This window comes from Scylla paramamosain, unplaced genomic scaffold (genome assembly GCF_035594125.1).
Source record: "Scylla paramamosain isolate STU-SP2022 unplaced genomic scaffold, ASM3559412v1 Contig49, whole genome shotgun sequence".
Lineage (NCBI taxonomy): Eukaryota > Metazoa > Arthropoda > Malacostraca > Decapoda > Portunidae > Scylla > Scylla paramamosain.
In genome coordinates, this window is record NW_026973714.1 from 492,501 (window position 1) to 500,205 (window position 7,705).

At 41.0% G+C, this 7,705-nt stretch overlaps 1 long non-coding RNA gene across 1 annotated transcript in view; it reads right to left on the bottom strand.

Annotated features, from left to right (window-relative positions):
* LOC135098176 (uncharacterized) overlaps positions 1 to 3,509 on the bottom strand; it is a 23,338-nt gene extending 19,829 nt beyond the window's left edge. The window contains exons 1-2 of the long non-coding RNA XR_010266642.1: positions 1,191 to 3,509; positions 931 to 997 (exon numbers count right to left, since the gene is read on the bottom strand). This is a non-coding gene — a long non-coding RNA (uncharacterized LOC135098176). The remainder of the gene's footprint in view (positions 1 to 930; positions 998 to 1,190) is intronic.
* Between the last annotated feature and the right edge of the window lie 4,196 nt (positions 3,510 to 7,705).

Genomic DNA, 7,705 nt, shown 5'->3' on the forward strand with positions numbered 1-7,705 from the left:
GACAGTCGATGACGTGTATTCTAGCGAACAGAGAGTGTGTCCTAATGCTTTCCACTTCAGAAACTAAATTGTCAGTGGAGACGTGGAGACAAATTCCCTTGGTTATACTTTTTTTTTTTTGCTAGATGTGGTGGTGGACACTAAAATAATACAGTCAGTAGAAGAGAAGAGAGAAATTGATTGGGTTAGTCTCTTTTCGCCGCTGTTAGTAAGGATGGTGGTAGACAATGAAATTAAATAGTCAGTAGAGCTATAAAGAGAAACTGCGTTGGTTACATTTTTACTGCTGTTAGAGGTGGTGGTGGTGGTGGTGGTGGTTATGGTGGTAGTGGTGGTTGTGGTGGACAGTGAAATCCATTACGAGAGACTGATAATAATTTGGTTATAGTTATATTCGAGCAGCGGGTATTACCACCTGTGTTTATAGTGATATTCAGTGATACTCATAATATAATGTGATGCACTACGGAAGATTGTGGCTGTAGTAAGAAGCCGACTGAAGGAATCCGTAAGTAAAGACCGAAACAATGTAAATAAAATAGATACCTTATTCCTTTAATTTTGTACTGACTTATGTGTTAGGTTCATTTTAGCAAAGGAAACACTGATGATTACCATGAAGCAAACCTGAAATAAGATATAACATACAGTTCATATTGTATAGAGGCATCCATTAACACAGCTTGAACACTGCCAAAACTTCTTTATTACAAGCGTTTGGACCTGTCAAATCATTACAATAAACACATCTCAATGTTTTTTTTTTTTTTTAACATAAGTACCCAAGCATCATTAATAAGTAGATCAATATGAAAACTGAGAATGGATGTATGTAGAATTCACCATATGCTAAGTACAATTAAAATCAATCATATAACCAATCAACCACATTGATTTTTACTTATAATAATCATTAGAATTATAACTCACAACGGTAGCTCCAGCCGCATATGGATTGCCTCCATGAACTTTCCGAACCAGTAGTTGGATTCATAAACTGTAATACATGAAATATTCCCTGAGTAACTATCAATCTTAATAGCCGACCGCACAATCACATTAACACTGTCATCATAAAAGATCATCACTTATACAAAAATTTTGTCGATGAACACCACAAATGTTTGACGTGAACACCAGCTGATAAACCACCACACAGTACTATTATAACCAAACATAGCCATACATACCAGCATAATACAATAATCCCAAGTCTTGAATAAATATTACATCCAGTGATCCATCACAACACACTTCAGGTAGGGGCGGACAGCAACTAACCCTGGCTGACCGTTCGTCGCCACCTCACCTCCCCACTGCCACGTCACAAAGACGTGCGGCTTGCGCACCTTGTACAGAGCTTAATCCTCGTCTACATAAATACACTGAAACACAAACTAATTTAGAAATAAACAAATAAATAGAATAATTTATATTCAAATTATCATCAGACTGATGATACACCAACCAGTCCCTTTAAAACAAATACATTGGATAAAACTGAGTACAGACAAAGCACCGAGAGATTACCTTTAGATCCGGAACAGGGCGAGGAAAATACAGATACGTAAATACAGAAGGAAAGAACGAGCCGGCTGGACTACAAGGGGTCGGCAGAGTTGCTCATAAATTCGTACCTATTCTCAACAAGGCGAGCAGGGATTAGTGCGTGAAAGGAGGCAAGCCCAAATGGTTTCCGCCTGCCTGGAGATTCTAGTTCGTTGCATCTCGCGCGCGCGCGTGTGTGTGTGTGTGTGTGTGTGTGTAAAGTGAGGTGTATTCATCGAAACATTTTTTTTTTCAGTCTGCTGTCTTTATTATCCTAAATATTGGAGCGACAGACAATTAGTCAATATCGGCCGTCAGTTATCGATCAGACAGCCAATCATTCACTCGGTTCAATAATCCTGGGAATTTATCAGTCCTGTAAAAGTTCATCGTACTCTGTCAAGGTATTATTACTCACTCACTTTTTCACTCACTCACTCAATTCGTCAGTTCATTTATCAATGTCTTGCTTTAATTATGTACTCCTTCTTTCGGCACTTATAATTCCGGAATGTTGTATGGGTAGTCAGTCAGTCAGTCAGTCAGTCAGTGAGTGAGTGAGTCAGTCGATCAATCATTCAATCAATCAATTAATTCATCATCGTCCTGGAAAAGCGAATACTCCTCTACCAAGGTAAGATAAGTACAGGAACGAGTAAGAGAAGGAAGTTCACCTGTTCCTGCACCTACCTATCTATTCTTTAACATTACATCCCTTACCATGTGCATTTATCCAAGCGTAAAATATATGTTTAGATAAACCAGATAAAAAAAGCACTGTAAAAAAAAAACAAAATCTATCTCCTTAGCAATCTATATCTACCAATCTATAAATCGATGTAATTAATCTATCTATCTATCCATCTACGAAAGCAGACTGCATTTACTAACTAACCTAGCTTGTACAAACTCACCATAACCATCTACTCACCTACCTACCTTACACCAAACACCTTACCAACCAACACGCCTATCTGCACCCACCTACCCATCCACATCCACACACACCCACACACCCACAACCTCCCAGTAATGCGTTGTTCTCACCTTCCCTTTCTACCATATCTCTTATTACGATGCCTTCCCACACTCCCCTTACCTCCCCTTACCTTCCCCACCTTCCCTCCAGCCTCCGCCTTCCCTTCGCCTCCCGACCCTCTCTTCAGGTCCCGTCAAATCCCATCAGGGTCGTCAGGGCACCAAGGGACCAACGTGGTTCTTTCTCCTTCACGTTTGAGCTTCAGTACATTTTTTTCCTTCCCTTAAGAAGCCGAGACGGAATAAAGGGAACAAAGAAATGGAGGAGGAGGAGGAGGAGGAAGAGGAGAAGGAAGAAGAAGAGGAGGAGGAGGAAGACCACTACCACCACCACTACCACCACCATCAGCAGCAGCAGCAAAAAAAGGAGCAAGAGACAAGAGAATGGCAGGTTAAAAAAAAAAAAAAAAAAACTACGTGGAAAAATAACAGTGGAAGAAAGAAAATGAGAGATGGAGAGATGGAGATGCGGAGGAACAGGACGAGTCATTGAGGAGTACAGGAAATGAACGAGGCAGGGGATTGAAATGGAATAAAACAAGACAGAAAAGTTAGCAAAGAAAAAAAAAGCAAGGCGAGCGAAGGAGAGCAAGGAATGAGTCAACAATCAATCTCAGCTCAGGAATTGCGGGAGGGAGGCGAAGGGACTTAGTAGTGAGAGAGAGAGAGAGAGAGAGAGAGAGAGAGAGAGAGAGAGAGAGAGAGAGAGAGAGAGAGAGAGAGAGAGAGAGAGAGAGAGAGAGAGAGAGAGAGAGAGAGAGAGAGAGAGAGAGAGAGAGAGAGAGAGAGAGAGAGAGAGAGAGAGAGAGAGAGAGAGAAAGCAGGAATATACTTGTGTGCTTTTGCTTCTGTATGTACTCGCACTAACTTGAAAAAAAAATAAATAAATAATGGAAACAAATAAATAACTTACAAGAGAGAAAGAGAGAGAGAGAGAGTGGGGAGAGAGAACAGCAAACATATACGAACCAAGAAAAAACAAAGAAAATGAGGCGGGCAGGTGTACAGCACTCAGTAATCAAGGTGTGGATTGTGGCAGCCAGGTAAGACGACCCACTCACAACACGTGGACTACTGAATTATAAAGTGGAGGCATTCCAGACCAGGTGTGTAGGAGACTGAGGTGATGTGGCAGGTGTGTGTGGAATTCAGGTTTATACAAGAGGTCGTATGTGTAAAAGGTGGATGTGTGTAGGTGTGTGTGTTTGTTGTAGAGTAGCAATGACTGAGTGGTGGTAAGCTGTTGTCATCATTAGTAACTTCCATGGCTCTTTTGCAGAAGGATGGGTTCATTAAGACACCGAGACTGTATTGATTGTTGATGTTATTCTAAGGTACTCAAGCAATACAGCTTTTTTTTTTTTTTTTTTTTTTTTGTTATCAATTTTCTTATTCTCGTCCTTCTTCATTATGAGAAAGCTCTTTTATCCTTCATTTTGCTCTACGCTAGTCTCACTAACACAGACTAGATTAAACTTTATTGAATACAAAAGCACGAAGACTAAATAAATCATAATGAATACAAAAAAAAAAACTCTCTTTAGTTATCTATTATTCTTGAATTTCTTTCACCATCCCCAAATTGCCATTACCTTACTCAAACCAACCTCCCACTATCTATTCCACTCATGACGTGTTTTTTTTTTTTTTTGTAAAGGGGGTGGGAAATGTCAACCTTCTAAAATTAAACTGCAGTCAAAACGTGGTGAGTCATATGAGTTATCAAAACATGTTCGTCTAAATAAAAAGTTCACTGCATGTCTTTTTTTTTTCTGGTCTTGTATTACTTTTTAGTGAAGGGTTTGTTGTGGATAACTTGTCCTGTACATCAGAGAGCAGAGTCACAGAATAATGTCCACCGTAATAAAAAGAGGCAGACTATGAGCGTAAACTATATAAATCTTGCAGCCGCGTTTAATTTTATCGTGTTGTTTATCGTGTTTTGTTGTATTATCGATCCGCCATATGTCAAGTCTTCACTCACCCAGCAGTCAGGCATGTAACAGGATGGACACCGCGCCTCCACTTGTGGCGTGGGACTCAATAAAATATGCACCAACATCACACGGCCCGTAAATCTGGTGGCTTATACACACACACACACACACACACACACACACACACACACACACACACACACACACACACACACACACACACACACACACACACACGTTCCATTCCGCTTTTTTTTTTTTTATCCTTTATACTAAAATATCAAATAAAAAAGATGAGTGAGCCATGCCTTATCTACTTCTCTACTTGTATACTTTTTCTCTTCTCTAATAGTCTACCTTTCTTCAGCTTGACAATATTTCCACGTCTTCACCTACACATCTAGATTACTTATATATATTTTTTGTGTGTTTTCTTTTTTTTTTAATAGTAACATGTGTAATGACTCAAATATTGTTACTTTTTCTCTCTTTTTATTTTTTACATCACGCTTTGCTATCATGCATATTCGTAAGGATAACTGGTTCCTGGTGTTCTTGCAAGTAGTGTTTGGAACCACGGGAAGTGTTTGGCAGGATAACTCGTCCCTGCACTCCTCTCTTCAGCTCAGTTTCGTTAAAGACACACCTGATGGTCGTGAGGGGGAGCATGAAGAGAGAGCATGGCAAGGAGGGATGTCAGTGAGATTTACGTCTATTTTCACTTCCATTCCCTATATGACTCTCTCTCTCTCTCTCTCTCTCTCTCTCTCTCTCTCTCTCTCTCTCAACTATTTCTTCGGTACAAGGGGAGTGTGATGGCCCGTCAATATCCTTCAACATGCACACAGCACCGGCTTGTCTCCCGAGGATGTGGTCAGTTATTCACCCAATACCACGGAACTATTGCCACTGCATCGCCGGGGTTACACCTCTATTACCTCTCACTTATACGGCGTTGATTGACCGATCAACCCTGCAAGTGAGGATGGACAGCTGCTTGAGTCAGTTGGCAAGTGTCCACACAAGCCAGCCTGAGAGGGTTTCAGACCAAGGCAGTCTATCGGTCAACACACGGCCGCCACGCTATTCCGAGCCACTCAAGCTACTGCCAGGTACAGAAACTGGTTTTAAAATGCCTCGCCAAAAGTAAACTCTCCATTCTGGTTTCCAAGGGAGTGTTATCATCGAAGTTCTGGAGTAAAGGTAATCGATTCACTTCCATTAGGCGTGTTTGGCGGGAGTCTGATCTTTAGTACCACGCCTGACGCTGAGGTGAAGACTTCGTAAAATGTTGGTTCTATCTTTATGGCGGAAGTGAAATGCTTTATATTCTCCTATTTTTCATCGTCATCGGAGAAAATTTACTTTTATTCATTCCTTCGTCAGGCATGCTTGCACCAAGAGTACACTTGTAGCACAACTGAGGAGGAATTCCTGCGTCAACAAAATATTTGTCTCGCGTGTGTGAACAACTTGTACTCTGCCCGTGTCAGGGGAAAGAAAAGTACCTGTCGTAACACACCGATTGTTTGGGCTACGAGAAAAAAAACTTCAGGACTTTTGCCATTTTTCTACTCCTGTACTTACTTTACTTGCCTTTCTTGTTCCTTCCAGTGTTTACAAAGTTAATAAAAGAAAAACAATATCACAGTATATCACATTACAAAGCGGACTTTAAGATGTTACGCTCATTTTATATTATAACTACTCTGATACAAAGAATTTTACTTTTTTAACAGACAAATTTCGCAAGATCATTCCTCTCTTAAATTTCTTTATCTTATTTCTTTTCATTTGGTCACATTTGTTTCTTTTGTAGCTCTGACTTTCCTCTCTTCGGCGCGGGTGAAGTGAGTACCCGATGAACAGGTCATCTGTCTTCAGACCTTAACAAAAAGCCAGTGGAGAGAGAGGCCATTCGTCTTTCCTGAGGCAAGTCAGGGTTTCCTTGGATAATGATTTGCTGTGCCTGTGCCGTAATCAAGTAAGAAACGCCGCTAAATATTAAAGCGAAAAATGACCGCAGAGGTAAAGACAGCTACATGCAGCAGCTTGAGGTAGAGACAGGAGGGACGGCAAGAAAAGGAACACGGAGGGAGGAAGACATAGAGAGAATGAAGGTAAGGAGAGGGCAGGCCATGACAAGTTAGGGGAAGGGGAAGAAAATAACAAACATCTAAGAGAGTGTGGAAAGTTACTGTGGTGGAAAAAAAAGAGAGGTAATGACAAATTAAGGCAAGCAGGTAAAGGAACGAAGAAATAGAGGGTATGGAACATTACTTAGGTAAGAAAAGGGAAGTTTGATATTAGGGGAAAAGGACGAAAAGGAGAGAAGATACTAGGGTCTGCAAAACATTCCCTGGAAGATAGAAGAGGACAAAGGGGGACAAAAGGAGGAAGATGCAATGGGTAGGACTAGTGGAGGTCATAAATAGCCAGGGAAAAGGACGAAGGGAGATGCAAGAGGGTACAAAAAAAAATACTTGGGTAGAAAGAGAGGAAAGTATAATAAGCCAGGGAAAGGGGAACGCGGGGACGAGGATGCAGTGAGTAGGGATTTGAGAGAGTCTGAAAAGTAAGGAAAGGGACAAAGGGAATAAGATGAGAGGGGTACGAAAAGTCACTGAAGTAGGAGGAGGAGGAGGGAGAGAAGGAGAACAAGGAGGGGAAGGAGAGGCCCGGCAGACCTTCCATCCACCAAATTACTCGCTTACGTGGGATGATGCGAAAATATTTACGCGGAAATGCAGTTTCTGGAGGCACGCCCACGGCTCATCAAGGTTAGGCAAACACAAATTCCTCCCTAATGAAGTATTTTTGCGGGGGTCTCTGCCTGCGTAAGTCACTTTCCTGGATGTGGATATTTTCTGCCGAGAAGTGCACCACATTATTTTTTTTTTCCTGTTTTTATATTTCTTTTGTCACACGAATTATTTTAGTCAACTTCGTTCTTTTTATCATATGGACTGGTGAGAAAGAAGTTGATAGGTGTCTCTCTCTCTCTCTCTCTCTCTCTCTCTCTCTCTCTCTCTCTCTCTCTCTCTCTCTCTCTCTCTCTCTTACCCTCCTATTTTCACCTACACTCGTTCCTGTTATTTGTTTCAATTTCACTTCACATAATTCAAGTAGCAATAACTTTCATTCGTTTTTTTTTTTTCATTTCCTGTCGTTGTTATTATTAT